A 15,575-nucleotide genomic window follows, 5' to 3' on the forward strand; every position below is an offset into this window, starting at 1 on the left:
GGCGATGACTATAATATCATCCAGATATAGTAGCAGCGTTCTCTAGGGGGGGGGGCTGTGTAGCACACGTTTCATGAGTCTTTGGAAGGTGGCGGGGCGAAAGTCAGTCCGAAAGGCAACACCTTCCATTTCCATAATCCGGACCGTGTCAAGAAGGCCGACTTCTCCTGCGCCTCTGCATCCAGGGGTACCTGCCGGTACCCGCTCACCAGGTCGAGTGTGCTGAAATAGTGGCTGCTGGGCAGGGCGTCCAGGCTGTCGTCGATTCTGGGTAGAGAGAAGGCGTCCTGCTCAGTGACGGCGTTTAGATGCCGGTAGTCAATGCAGAAGCGCCACTTCCCATCCTCTTTCTGGACCAACAACACGGGGAGCTCTAAGCTCCTCTGGCTGGCTCGATCAGCCCTCGCTTGAGCAGATCCTGGACCTGCCTTTCGGCCTCGGCGTCCTTCTCCAGTTCGAGTCTGTGGAAGGGTTGTCGGATTGGCTGGGTGCCCTCCTTAAGTGGAATGGAATGTTCCACCTCGGTGGTCCTTCCTACATCGTCGTCACCTGTACTGAACACGGTGGCATATCGACTCAGCAAGGAAGCCAACCTCGCCATTTGACCCATCCCCTCACAGTTTGGCTGGACCACCTAGAACAGTTCCTCAAGGTGAGCCGGCACTCCATTGATTGAAGCCGGACCCGCGTCACACAATAAGGGATCGTCCTCTTTGACCTGCGGGGTTTCCACTCCCGTGTAAGTGCCGATAGTGGCGTTGGACCGGAAAGTCAATGGCCGCTTCGTAGCATTCATGCAGCAAGTGATGACCTGTCCCTTAGGTCTCGGCTGATTCAAGCTACTTGCTATTGGAGGTTCATCGGGAAATCCTTCGATCAGTCCCGTGGAGCGGTAATTTCGCGTGGTGATGCGACAGTGTATTGCCATCTCTGTCCAGGCGGGAACCACTACCCTCCTTATCACCTGTACCTTGCTCTGTAGCAGCTGCCCATGTCGATCCATGCAGACTAGCTGTCTGCCATCAACTCTGACCACCGGCTGCTCAAATTCGAGAAAGCGCTGATGGGTCATGGAGAATGGCATTCCGAGTATGGCATCCTCGCTCAGACGGCTAACCATAAAGACTTCCTCTGTCTTTACATCCCTCAGGCAGATGGCCAGACGGATTATCCCGTGTAAGGGGAGCCGTGTTTCGTCAGCCAATAGTCCATGGCTGTCACTCTCCTTGAGTTGGTCTTGTACGACTCCTGGCAATCGGTCAAAGACCTGCTTATTGATCAGGTTTGTGGGGAATCCTGTGTCTAAAAGAAACTGGATGGGCCGCCCCTCCACTCTTCCTGGGAGGAAATAGCTGGTGGAGTGAGGTGGGCTGAGGGCTTGCGCCCAAGAAGTGTCTTCCAAGACATATTCCGAAAGGCCTGGGAGCCTTCCTTTCTGCGGTGGGGCGGGGTCAGTCCCTCGGGCCGTCCTACATCCGGGGTAGACCCGCGGCTCCTGTGATTGCCATCCCCAAGGCGGAGAAGGGGTTGGCCCTGCTGCCTTTAAGGCAGGCTTCTGACCATCCGGTCTAGTGGGAGTGGTTCTCGCTGTCTGGGGTGGAGGAGATTTTGAGGTCACCTTCCTTCGTTTCGGGCTACATTCCTGCCGTTCGCACAAAAGAGCGTAGGCGGTATCCGGGACACTAGGAATGTCCAGATTGGCTTCACTCAAAGACTGTTAGTAATTTCGTGTTTTCGCAGGCCTTTTATGTACACGAATTTTCCTCGGCCTAGTCCTTGCTGGTTGAGACCAACCGTTGGCTGTCACTGAATCCCGTGTAATCCTATTGTGTTTCCGAGGTTGTTTGGCCTTGGTACAGCCAGTAGTCGGAGCTACTGCTGTGGCCGTTTTTCGTTTCCTGAAACCGGTTTAGTGTAGTGAGAGCAATTCTTCCGTACATGCCCCGGTTGCCCAAATCTCCAACAAAGGGTAGCTGGCTGGCTCCTCCTCTTATTGGAGTGCGAACCTGCTCCTGGAGCCGTTCCACCTTGTCCGTGAGAGTTTGGACCAGCCGGGCTAGTCGTCTTCTAACATCGGTTTCGGTCGAGTTCACTTGATCGGAAGTTCCTCCCTCCAGAGAGGAACTTCCTGGAGGGGGTGCTGGTCCTGGAGAAAGTTTCTCCCTCCAGGGAGGAACCCTCCGTACCGAAGATCCGGTGGATTTACGCTCGCCTCCTTGGATTTGGAGGTAGTTGTTTCCGACCCGTACAGCGCCAGTCAGCGTGGGCATATGTACGGCCAACAGATGTCGCTGCAAGGCAGGGTCCCTTAGTGAGCTGCAGAAGGTCTCCATAGCCATACTATTTTGGTGTCGGTTTGGCAGGTCCTCGTAAGCAATGCGTACCAACCTCTCGACCTCCATAGCATGCTCCTGAAGTGTCGTCTTTTCCTTTTGCCTAAAGGAGTTGAGCTGGCTTAGCGCTTGCCTGGTGGAGAGCCCGAATCTTGCCCGCAGGGCATTGAAAATGGCCTCCTGGTCCTCGGCCCGTCTGCAGCCTTCAACCTATTTGCCCAGTGCTTCCCGGAGGTGCAATAGGGTTGCTCCTTCCGTTCACTGGTTGATGTCAGCTACCTCCGTGATGCGAGCAATGAAGTACTCCACATCTCCCTTCTCAGTGTACTGGGAGTCCTAAAACGTGGTGCCGGTTCCTGAGCCCTTGGCATCAGTAGTACCTGTTCTAATGCCTCGACTAGTTGGTCGGGTTCCGGGTCAGCACTTCTTGCTCTCCTAATGGTCATGTCTGGCTTTCAGTTGGATTCGGCTCTCTTCCCAGAGCAGTGCCTCTACTGTGTCCGTGGCTGCCGGCTCTTTTCCGGGTTTTTTCCTGTAGGAGGTTCTTCTGATAGGAGCTCGCTGCCTCCTCAGGCAAGTCCTGTCGGAGCCTTTAGTAGGTTTCTGCTCCCGGAGCAGTACATCCACTGGGTCCAATACCACAGGGCTTTCCACAGCTCTCTCTGGGTTTTTCCTGTAGGAAGTTCGTCCAGTAGGAGCACTCTACCTCCTCAGGTAATTCATTTCGGAGCCTTTAGTAGGTTTCTGCTCACGGAGCAGTGCATTTATTGGATCCGATACCACAGGACTTTCCACAGCTCCCTCTGGGTTGTTCCTGTTGTCAAAAAGTTCTTCCAGTAGGAGCAGTGTCGCCGTTTTTCAGGCAGCCTAGTTCATCCAAAGTCCAGTAATCCTCCCAGTGTCCAATGATCCTGATGCGAGTCCTGTGGTGGAGTTCTTGAGATCGTCAGCGATCCCACTACTGCCACCAGTGTAAAGGTTTTGTGCGACCTTCACTTTTCCTCCACTAGAACAAGACTCAGTGCATGAGTTTATACATATATTTCTGCTTAGTTCATAAGTTGTACAAGATTGATCAAGTAACAGGCAATGAACAGGCCCAGAACAGCTCTGCTCTTCTACACAAGTGTTCGAGCTTATATAGCTAGTAAGCTCCGCCTCCATTCTACTTGGCTGGACCCGGCATGGCTCGCCTCGGCTCAGCTTGGTCTTGACTTGGCACGGCTCTGGCTTGGCTTTGGCTTGGCTAAACTCTGACCTCGTCATTCTGCCTGACTGAGCACAGCCGGGCTCGGCTTAGCTCAGCCCTAGGCTCAGCTCTCAGTGGATCACATTCCACAACACTACGTATGTAAGTACATATGTATGTACGTACATATGTACGTATGTATGTATGTATGTACGTATGTATGCATGTATGTATGTACGTATGTATGAATGTATGTATGTATGTACGCATGTATGTATGTATGTACGTATGTATGTACGAATGTATGTACATATGTATGTACGTATGTATGTACATATGTATGAAGGTATGTATGTATATATGTATGTACAGTATGTATGTACAGTATGTATGTGCAGTATGTATGTGCAGTTTGTATGTGCAGTATGTATGTGCAGTATGTATGTACAGTATGAATGTACAGTATGTATGTACAGTATGTATGTACAGTATGTATGTACAGTATGTATGTACAGTATGTATGTATTTGCAGTATGTAGGTACAATATGTAGGTACAATATGTAGGTACAGTATCATTCATGTATGTACAATATGTATGTATGTATGTACAGTGTGTATGTACAGTATGTATGTACAGTATGTAAGTACAGTATGTAAGTATAGTATGTATGTACAGCATGTTTATACAGTATGTAGGTACAGTATGTAGGTACAGTATGTAGGTACAGTATGTAGGTACAATGTTTATGTGTGTACAGTATGCATGTACAGTATGCATGTACAGTATGTAGGTACAGTATGTAGGTACAGTATGTAGGTACAATGTTTATGTATGTACAGTATGCATGCACAGTATGTATGTAAAGTATGTAGGTACAGTATGTAGGTACAGTATGTAGGTACAGTATGTAGGTACAGTATGTAGGTACAGTATGTAGGTACAGTATGTAGGTACAGTATGTATGTACACAATTATTTTATAGCCGAGCAGGGTGGTCGCATGGTGTAGTGGTTACTGCGCCTGTCTGCAAAATCGGTTGTTCCAAGTTCATCTCCAGTATGAAGTTACTTTTCGTGTGTATTTTGTTGCTATAACTAACCATACAACCAACAATCAAACAAACACTTGGATTTATAAACATATACATGTAGATACATATACATGTAGATACATATACATGTAGATACATATACATGTAGATACATATACATGTAGATACATATACATGTAGATACATATACATATACATGTAGATACATATACATGTAGATACATAGTGTTCATATTTACATAAATGTGATGATAACAATACAGTATACACATCTACCTACCTGAAGTCTTTATATTTTAAGTCGGTGTCAAGAAAGAACAGTACTGGACAACAACTGTAACGGCATTGAACCTGATACAGTTGTTCTTCTGTGATCGAACCCGCTCTGTATTTATACGGTCACTAGTAATGAGATAGCAAGGATGAGAAAGTAAGAATTCTCTACACAGACTTTGGATAATTAGGTAGACAATCAGGTCAGACATATCAAACTCCCTGACTCATAGGAGTATCAAATAGAGCATCTCTTAGTCAGCACTGATTTAGGAGAAATCTGTAAATATTTAAACATAACAGTGGCATAACATAAAAAGTTTATTTTTATTTATTAATGCGTAAAAAAACCAAAGTTTAACAGTTAATTTTAGGCTATAATTAAAAGGCTCATTTTGTCTCACTCTTCTGCAGCTCTTAATGTAATACGCTACATATCTAATGTTTTAATATGACATATCTTGCTTATGGGTTATCTGTCAATATGGGTTATAAAATGTTTTACTACTTGTCTTCTATTTAAAGATGCTGTGAATGATCACTCAATCAATTCATTGAACACTTTGAAAGAGGAGATAACTGCTCATTTTAGCAGTCTACTCCAGTCTGCTAGTGAGAAGTTAACAGAGATTTGCATGGCTGATAAACAGATATGAAAAGTTCTAGATGAGGAAGACATTGAGTGTGCTCAGAGAATGCAGATGATAGAAAGAATCCCTGATGAGCAGGTAGTTTAATATGGTGCATCTTCAACTAGTGTTCCAGAATTCATTTTCGTCACCAAAGTGACATATTATCAGTTTTTGGTACTCCTACTCATAAGTCACTTGTGTTAGAGTGATTAGAAATCAAATTGTTATTGAAAAAGTCTGACCAAGCAATCTAGCTTTTCATGTTTAACAGTCTAGTTTTTCATGTAATCTGTATATATATTTCTCGAAGTATGTGTGTTGATCTGTCTGTAATTCTGGCTATAGGTATAGCGCACGCTGATTATCTTATCAATGCGGCCAATCGTTACGATGCCTCTGTTAAGAAATGTTTTCCATAAGGCTCAATTACTATATCTGGGGTCAAGGCTAATTCTTCTCACATGGACCATTATATCGTCTCCGGGGAAAGATCCTTGACATCATCTTTCCGTTTTTTTTCATTTTTACATTTGTACCGGTATCGAGAGGTACCAGTATCGTCGTATTCAAAGTTTTGATGAATAGGTTCTGATGGAACAGTAACCTTTTTTATACACACACACACTCACACACGCACGCGCGCACACGCATGCACACGCACACACACGCACGCACACACACGCACACACAGGCACATGCATGCACATGCACGCACGCACGCACGCACGCACACACACACATACACACACGCATGCACACACATGCACACACACATGCATGCACACGCACGCACGCACACGCACGCACGCACGCACGCACACACACGCACACGCACACACACACGCACACACACGCGCACGCGCGCATACACTTCTATGCAAGAAAAGTTATTATTAGTTCTACATATTCAGGAATATTAATTTTGTTTTCTCATTTCGTATCAATTGTATCATTACCGAATCATCTTTTATTGTAATCGTAGCAAAACCGACTTAATTTAGCTATTACTTGCCAATTATTTCACATTTACATCTAAACCTTTTTACAGTCATTTTACTTTTTTTAAATTATTTGACCTGCACAAAACATTTTTCTCATGGTATGAAGTTTAAGAGTTGTTTGACAAAGTTTGAAAATCTTTACAGTTGTTTTTATTTTCTCTCTTAATTTATTTTAATTACACAAAGCACTTTTCTCATGATGTGAAGATTGAAAGTTAAAATGGCCAATGTTGTTGTATGTTAAATACAAATCAGTTTTCCGACCGAAGACTTTTTTTATTACTCAGGCAACACCGGGTAGCACAGTTTTCTGATATTTAGCTAGTTTCTGAGGGAAAAATTCTTTTGCACTAAGACACAAAAAGTATCGCGCTCATGCTATGCATATCTCATTCATTTTTTAAACCACTCTCTTCCATATCTTCATATCATGACTCATCAACATTGTTTCCCATAGTTTCCACTGCACTGAACATCACCTTTGTTTTTGTAGATTGGCACAAGTCTACTGTTGCTCTATTCTTCAGGCATCCTTTTTCCCTTAAAGATGTGGTTGCGTCAAAAATTTTGAAATAATGAAATTAAGACCAATAAAAGGTTAAAACATCAGCTACAATTTGATGTCATTTTTGTCTTTGTAGACCAATCCTGTCCAGAGATATATGCGTTTGAATGAGGCCATCTTTTAAAAAGCTCACATTCCAGCGGGTGCTTCATTCGTGACGTAACTAGTGATACATCTGAAAAAAGTCCACGAGCGATAAATATAAGGTTGCTTCATTAGCCAATCATCAGCACGAAATTTTTATATAGGTCGTAATAAATGTTATCACTCGTAAAACGCAGCCTGCGATCTCAGATTTAGGGATTTTACTCTATTATTAAATTGCATGGACATCGATATTTACTAAATTAATTAACATCGTTACTTCGTTAACATCATTTATTGACGAACAACAGAATTGTAAAAATTGCTGTAAACATACTGCGAAGGTGGCTCCGAGTTTTCTTGGCATCAGGTGGTTAAAGTGCTACGGAGGAAGATAGGAAAATGGAAGTAAATTTACCTTTTACTTTGAGTCTCCTATAGATATACTGTTGAGTTTATATTCAGATTATATTTCCCTGTTTGAGGTTATAACGTAATTTCCTGCGCGTGCGAGATACGTATGTACAGTGAATTTTTGACGGCTTCTTTTTAATCCATAGCATCTAGCAATACAATGGCTTAGATTGATGAAGATGCTAAAAGTAATAATTTAAGTACTCACGAATACATTTATTAATTAATAGAATTATAACTTTTGCTATCACCAATCATTGGTTTATAATTTTTTATCGTTTGACCTAGCTATAGTTGCTTAAACATTTTCTTTGGCAGTTTTAGCTAGTAAATTAGGTTTATGATTTGACTTTAGATGTTCACTTCTCACTTGTAGAAAGTGAAGAAAATCGATTGATCTATGCACATCTTTAACTTCCAGAACCAAAGCTTCGAATCGTTGGCTTGGCGTACTTATGCTTTCGTTAAACATTTATTCATTTTTAACATTACACTCGCAATCTATCTAACTCCCAATTTGAAAGCTTTCAGTAGATATGCGTTAGAATGACATATCTATTAATGACATGTATTTGTTGCATTTGTTTTACTGATTACAGGATGTTTATGTGGTCTCACCAGCCGAAGCAGCTTTGTCGGTGTGGAAACTACCATAAATGGGAAAGAGAGACTTGAATGTGTGTTGCATAAACCATGATGTTTTGTTTGAGTTTGCTGTAAATGAATTTGTTTTATTGTATCAGCTGAAACTATGTGAGTGTCCACGACTTGATGGATATCTTTAATAAAAGCTTTATGCCGAAATGAAATTTTTTTTGCTGGTAAAAACTATATAATAAAATAATATTGTTGAAGATAATGCAAAACATGATTTGCAGAACATTGAATATATCATAGCCCCGTTGACTCCTGTGCAGAAATCTTTTCTGATAGATGGATTTATGAAGTGCACTCAGAGATGCATGGACAGGCACTTTTGCATAGCTCAACCATTTGTTTAGTACTTGAATCGTGACCAGTGAATTTTTTTCTACAAATTAATACCTGTAATGACTCGATAACGTTGACAGTCGACTATACAATGTACATGGCTTTTAGGGATGTTGTTGATTTTGCCACATATTCTTTTTGACGACAGCTTGCTTATTTTACTTACGGTAGTAAGAGAGTAGTTTTCAGTGTGGGCAATGATATACAGCACCATCCCCCAGGATAGGCGATGGGCAAAATATGGGTGGGGCTTTTGGGAGGCTGTATATCATTAGTGTGGGTAGCGACGAAACTGTGCCGATACAAAGACCTTATTCTACATAGTTCGCTTGACAGAATTACCATAGACCTATAGAATTGGTCGTCGGTAGTGTGGTAGTCCCGGAAGAGTGGCAGCGAGACAAGACGATTCAAGACGCTTCAGCTGGTCTCTCTAATCTTGCGGCCATTCAAAAATTCCATCAAATTTAGCCCCCTTCCGAACAACAGTTGTGCAGGGGAGTAGCCATTGGCTAATGGTGTGTCTCGATATGAACAGAGTGCCGCATCAAGACTGACATTCTTGTTCATCAGAGCTTTTACAGTTTGTAACGCCCGCTCAGCCTTACCATTACTTTGAGGGTACCCAGGTGAACTTGTGACATGCTGTATGTCCCACTTTCTCATGAACTTTTTGAAACTCTCAGAACTAAACTGGACTGTTGTCACTCATAACCGAATTTGGTACTCCGATCAGACAGAACAACTTCTGGAGAACTTTAACGACGACTTCTGATGAGGTTGAGTCAACCAACCCATGCACTGTGATAAATCTGCTGAAGTAGTCTACTACTACCAAGTACGACCGAGACTCTTTACCTCTTAGAGGACTACCACAGGTAATAAGATGTTTACACAGCATTTAGAAAAAGCTAATATGACAAGTTTTTAATTTTCCTTGTTTGAGACCTTTGAGACATTAGTAATAATGTATCTGTAGCTGAATTTAAAATTTTTTTCTGGCCAACATGAGCAAATACAAGATAAAATATATGCCAATAGAGCCGCGTAGGACTAAACTTTTATCGCAATTGCCGATGTGAATACAAGATATATAGACAGGTTGTATAACGCGTTACATCATTTTGGGCAAGTCTGGGCATGTTTTTTTGGCCTGAGCGTTTTTACCGCGATCAAACTTTTTTGATTTTAATCTTCAAATATCTTGAAAATGAGATCGCCTAACGCAACAAACAACATATCTACTGATAGACAAAGAAAAATACTTTCTTTTAAAATCAACTTAACTTTGACGCAATCACATCTTTAAGGATCTGATTGAACAATCTAGACAAAAACTTCACGCCAACTTCTTCGAGACACTTCTACACTTCAGCTGGTAGGTTGTCTTACTCAACTGTTTTTCTTTCCTTCAACTACCACAATGCTGTCTCGGCTTCCTTTTTGTGGATTTCCTCTACTTGCTCATCTACAATTTCTACTTGTTCTGTTCTCTTTTAACTTCTGTTCTCCTCATTCAGCAGTTTCTCAAATTACTCCTTCCAGCGTCCCATTGCTTTTTTTTGGATCTGACAGAACATTTATCTCTACAGCATCATATTGCTTTTTCTTCACTACTCTGACTTGCTGGATGGTAAAGGTGCTTGCCTCATCACCCAGATAGTGGTGTTTGTTTCATCACCTTCAATAGGGTCTCAGCCCTATTCAGGTCTCTTTGCTGTCTTCTTGCCGGCTGAAGCTACTCAGCCTGCAAGGAGACAGCTCGGCCCTGCTGGAGTGAGAGAGACAATGCGGCACTGCCAGGACAGAGCAAACCGGCCAAACGTCAGTCAGTGCTGGTGAGAACAGCCAGATTTTAGGAACAAGAGTGCGGGGCTACCAATATAAAATGGAATTGCCAGGACACGAGAGACCAGAGAACGAGAAACTGTAATGCAGATACAGAATTTTAATGCAGATAGCTGTGTGTACATGTTGCATGCTCTACTCTGTATTAATATATTGACACAAATATATTTGCTAATACTCAAATGAGCGACTGGTTTTGAGTGAAGCATAAGGAATGAACTTGGCCCATACACCAGCCCCTCCCTGTCATGGCTTGTACTTGAGAAGAAAGCCAAGGCAGAGCATGAGGTGCAGGACCCCCTGGAGAAAGGGCTCATTAAGTCAGTTGGAGGTTCTTGGAGTGCCCCTTTGGGCACTTTGGAAGTAAGAGTGGCTTTGGAGTAAAAGAAGGATGGTAAGTGCAGTTTCTGCATCAACTATTATTGCCTGAACTTATTAACCAAGCAATTTAATAGACCATTTAATGATGAACTCTGTAACAATGAGGAAGTAGTGAAGATTCTAGAGCACTCCTGGTAGAAAATAATAAGAAAGAAAAAGCAAGTAGTTGCGAGGAAAACTTCTTGAATACTACTCTTGAAACTAGAAGATTAGAAATGAGTGGCGTAGTTTTGACATGGTCACACGATGACCTCAGCCTTTTTCTCTTAATACCCAAAAAAGGAATATGCTGAAGAAAGCACAAAGAGTAATTCTAATATCATCATAAGGCTGAAGTTACATCGTGGCAAATATATACTGGATGAAAACATTACTAATGGAGGTAATACAAGAGATGGTCTGCATCTACCAGCTAATAACGTTGAAAAACAACCTAATACACATAGAAGAAATTTCAGGAACTTAACAAAACTGAAATGATATTCATATAGGTCAGGGAATTAAACAGACATTATTAACAGTAAAGAGACAAATGTAGTAAATAGTTGTTTTATTGTTTTTTTATTATTTTTGTTTACAATTGGAATGCAAGGATTGATTTCATGCTAGTCAAGAGGCATAGGCTATAGTGCCCCACTATTTACATTATATATACAGTATATATATACAGTATATATATGCAGTATATATACAGTATATATATACAGTATATATATGCAGTATATATACAGTATATATATACAGTATATATATACAGTATATATATACAGTATATACACAGTATATATACAGTATAGATATACAGTATATATACAGTATATATACAGTATATATACAGTATATATATATATATATATGTATATATATATATACTGATGAAGAAGAAGGTTGCAGTTCACTAGAAGAGAGTGCTCAATATTATATTAAACTAGAGCATTTATATAAACTTTCATGTAGAGTTTCATGGTTGTTACCATGCATCAAGTGAAACTAAAATGATCTGAAGCTCATGTGACTGTATGCAAAAACACATCAAGAAGCCTAAAGATTAAAGCCAGCTATACTGTATATAATACAACAATTTAATTTGTTCATGTCACAGCATCGCAAATCAAGTGCTTATTAGAATGCCTCCACTTTGACACAAGCTCATTTTGTGAGTTTTAACTTGCAAGCTCAGGTTTGTATAGAATGAAGTACTTCTCCCAAATGCACAAATTACAGCGTTTACTAGTCTTATTGTAACTACTCGCTTTCTTCAATACTCTCCACTTGATTTCGTACTGGATGGGCCGATCTTTAAGCTGCCATATATAACTACTTAGCTCTGTTGATGTTCATTTTGATAGATTCTTGAAGCTGCTACGATGGTTGTAGTATCTTTTCTTGAATGGGCCCTCTGTCAGGCCAACATATGTTTGTTTGGCAGCATCAGGTTCGTTGGTCATAACTGTAGCCTGATCGGTAGTTATTACTTACTTCTGGTAATGATTTTACAAATGATTTCACTTCGGGTAATACAAAATAATTGAGTGTAAACTTAGTTTGGTCATGTGTGAGCCTCTCAATACTCTTGCTATGGCAAACAGAAATACAACAGTTATATCATTAAATTTAATAACAATATTTCAGCCATACAACAATGATAATGTTAGATTATTATTTAATGAATTATAATATGCTCTATGAGTATGATACTCTTACTTAAAAATTTTTGTAAGTTTCTACTATAAATGTTTCACATCATTATTAATAATTGCTTTAAGCGATAACAACATAATTTTACTTTTAAAAGGGCTAACAATATTTAAATAAGTTCCTGCTGGAATGAAAGTGCATTATATACAATTTGCATTTATATGTTTAACATTGAAGGTAAAAAAACTTGTGTAGTTTCACCACTAAGTTTTGAGTTTCCTTGTGAAGTTAAAAGAGCTAACAGGTTCTTATTTATAACTAGGTTACATTACATACTACTGTTATCTTTTGTAGACAAGCTACTATTTCAGTTACCAAATTTAGCTGCAACCCCCACATCACTAACTTTTATGTCTGAACACAGCACTAGTAGCTGGTGCTACTCAGCTGCTTATAATGGAAACAATGACCTTTATTTAGGATGCCATGAAGGAATCAGAATTCTGAATAAAAAATCTACAGAGACTATTAAGTCTTTAATCACCTTATCAGTTACATCTGTTCAGGCCTGTAATAACAGCGCTTATATGTCTTGGGCCGAAATGGAGATGAGAGAACAGTTTACCAGTGCCTGCCTGATATGAGCGAGAGAAAAGTTTTTTTCTATCAACTATTCAAGTAATCTAGCTTCATTCATTGCTGTTAGTAAAGACTACATTGCTGCCTCTGAATTTATTAGAAGGAAGTTAGTACTCTACAACTTCTCCACCAGGAATACAAAACTTCATACTCCTGCAGTGTCACCAACTAATATGCACTTTCTACCAAATGGACAGTTATTAGTAGTGAGTAAAGATACTCTTATTAGATGTAAAATAGAGAATGACCAGCTGATTACCATATGGACTTGTAGAGGACTGAACGGAGCCTGTAGAGCCACTTCAGATGTTGATGGGTTTATTTATGTCACTACTAAAGAAAGAAAAATCATCTACATCATCTCTCCTCAAGGTTAGTTTTTTTTATAGAATATACATATTACATGTAATGTATACATTAATGTCTACAAATGATATTAATATGATTGATGAGTATAAAGTTTGAATGATTAACTTTATGTCCTGTTTATTCATTTAGAACAGATGTGGCTCTTTGATGTCAAGTTGGTTCATTATCAGGATAAGTAATCATATCCTACTACAGTGATGTTTTTTAGTTGCATCTACTATGCGATAAATATCTGCATAATTAGACTGTACATGTGTTATCTTTGCTAAATATACTCTATTTCATATAAGAGCAGTACATTCTGATCCAGTGTTGATAACTGAGAGAGCTTCGCACCAGTGACTTTAAAATACAAACTGACTTGTTACTGATGTCCAAAAGTTGAAACATCAGCAATCTTTGGGCCCTGATAGAGACTGACACTTCGACCTTTGACTGGTTTTGTCCGCATTTTTAAAGAGTAAAGCTTTTTCTTGTTTTTCACAATTTTATAGTGCATGTTATACATTTCAATTATTATATTAAAATATGTATATCGCTTTTTAAAACATGTTTTGAAAACATTTGTAACAAGCATATGCAATAATGGTTTAAAACATTGTAGCACAAGGTTTATGACTTTTGCGACAAGGTACCAATTACATGATTTTTTAGTTTACTAAAAAGAAAATAAATTCAGCTAAAAGAATCATAGAACTTTAGCCAGCTTTACAGATAACAGGTGATAATTATAGGCAAAAGTCAATAGATGAATCAAATACAAAATATTAATATAAAAGCATTCCGTGAAAGTAAAATGAAGATGTCTCAGAATAAATGTTTCGTAAATGGCCATCACATTCACTAGAGTCTGTCTGTCACAGAATGACTGACTGGAATATCTAAAGCTACTACTATACTGTTCTGTTTTTGTCTATTCTCAGCAGCCTTATCTTGTATGTCAATATGGTCATCAATGCATTATAAAATTGGACCAAGCACAGGCAAATATAAGTATATAGCACATGTTCCATCTATTAGAGAGAAACTGAAACACCATTAGGGTTGAAGTTAACTTTAACTTACAGTCACACCAACAACTGTAAACATGTAAAGGGTTCAGATATGTAATAAACAAGTCTGCAGATAACTTTGAATATGTATACTAGTTGAAAGAGGACCTAGTACCAGCTGTACGAGTGCATTTGATAATTTATATTCGATCATCAGTTCTAAATTTTTTGGTGCTTCTACCAATGTCCTTTCTTTATTCAATTTAACTTTTTGACCTCAGTTGCACATTATCCACTAGTAACTGTCAGCTAGTTCATAGTAGGACTAGTTTTTAATATCAGGTCTAAATGTCTTTTTTATTAAATTAGGAAGCGCATGAAGTATCCCTGTTTTATGAATTAATCCATTATACAATTAAAACTAAATTCAAATCAACAAAATCATATCGTGCTGGGAGCCAGCCGGCCCTATGTCTGATCTGACTCTCAGGTCGTGTCGACTCAACTCGGACTGATCAGCTGGACTTTTGAGAACATGACAAAATTATTGCAATAATACCAGTTTCATGGTTTTAATAGTGCTTTCTGATTTTGCTTTCTGAAAGCTTGTTGGTACGCAAAGATTTTTATATAAAACTTTCTTTTGATCCCAACTGTCAAAATGATCGCAGCTAAGAAAGTTTTTGTCAATAAATGAATATTCAAACTTTATAAACAACAAACAAAATTTACAACACACTTCTGTCACTTGAAATTTATACTGTAAACTGCTGCATATTCAAGCAGAGATGTAATATAAGCAGCTGTAGAAAAAAGCATAATCAACTTACCGTAAAACCTCTAATTGAACGTCATGGTGCTCTATTTTTCATTCCTTTTTCTTTGGTGGCGCTCAATTAGAGGTGGCGTTTAAATGGAGGCTGGCGGTGTATCTGTCAAATGATTCGGCGAGACTTTGGCGAGCGAATGTTGCTTATATGTTGCCTTCTCTTTCTGGTGGACCGATATTATACCTTTTGAATGCAACAAGTCTGCTAACTTACCTCTAATTGTCAAAGATCTCTAAATAAACTATGCATTGGAAAGCCGAGAAATATTTCTACTGGTTGATATCTATTGCTTGCAATTAACCTGTGACGATATTATAGCCTGTGCCTTGCTTTGCAACTGTTAG

The sequence above is a fragment of the Watersipora subatra genome, chromosome 7, assembly GCF_963576615.1.
Source record: "Watersipora subatra chromosome 7, tzWatSuba1.1, whole genome shotgun sequence".
NCBI lineage: Eukaryota > Metazoa > Bryozoa > Gymnolaemata > Cheilostomatida > Watersiporidae > Watersipora > Watersipora subatra.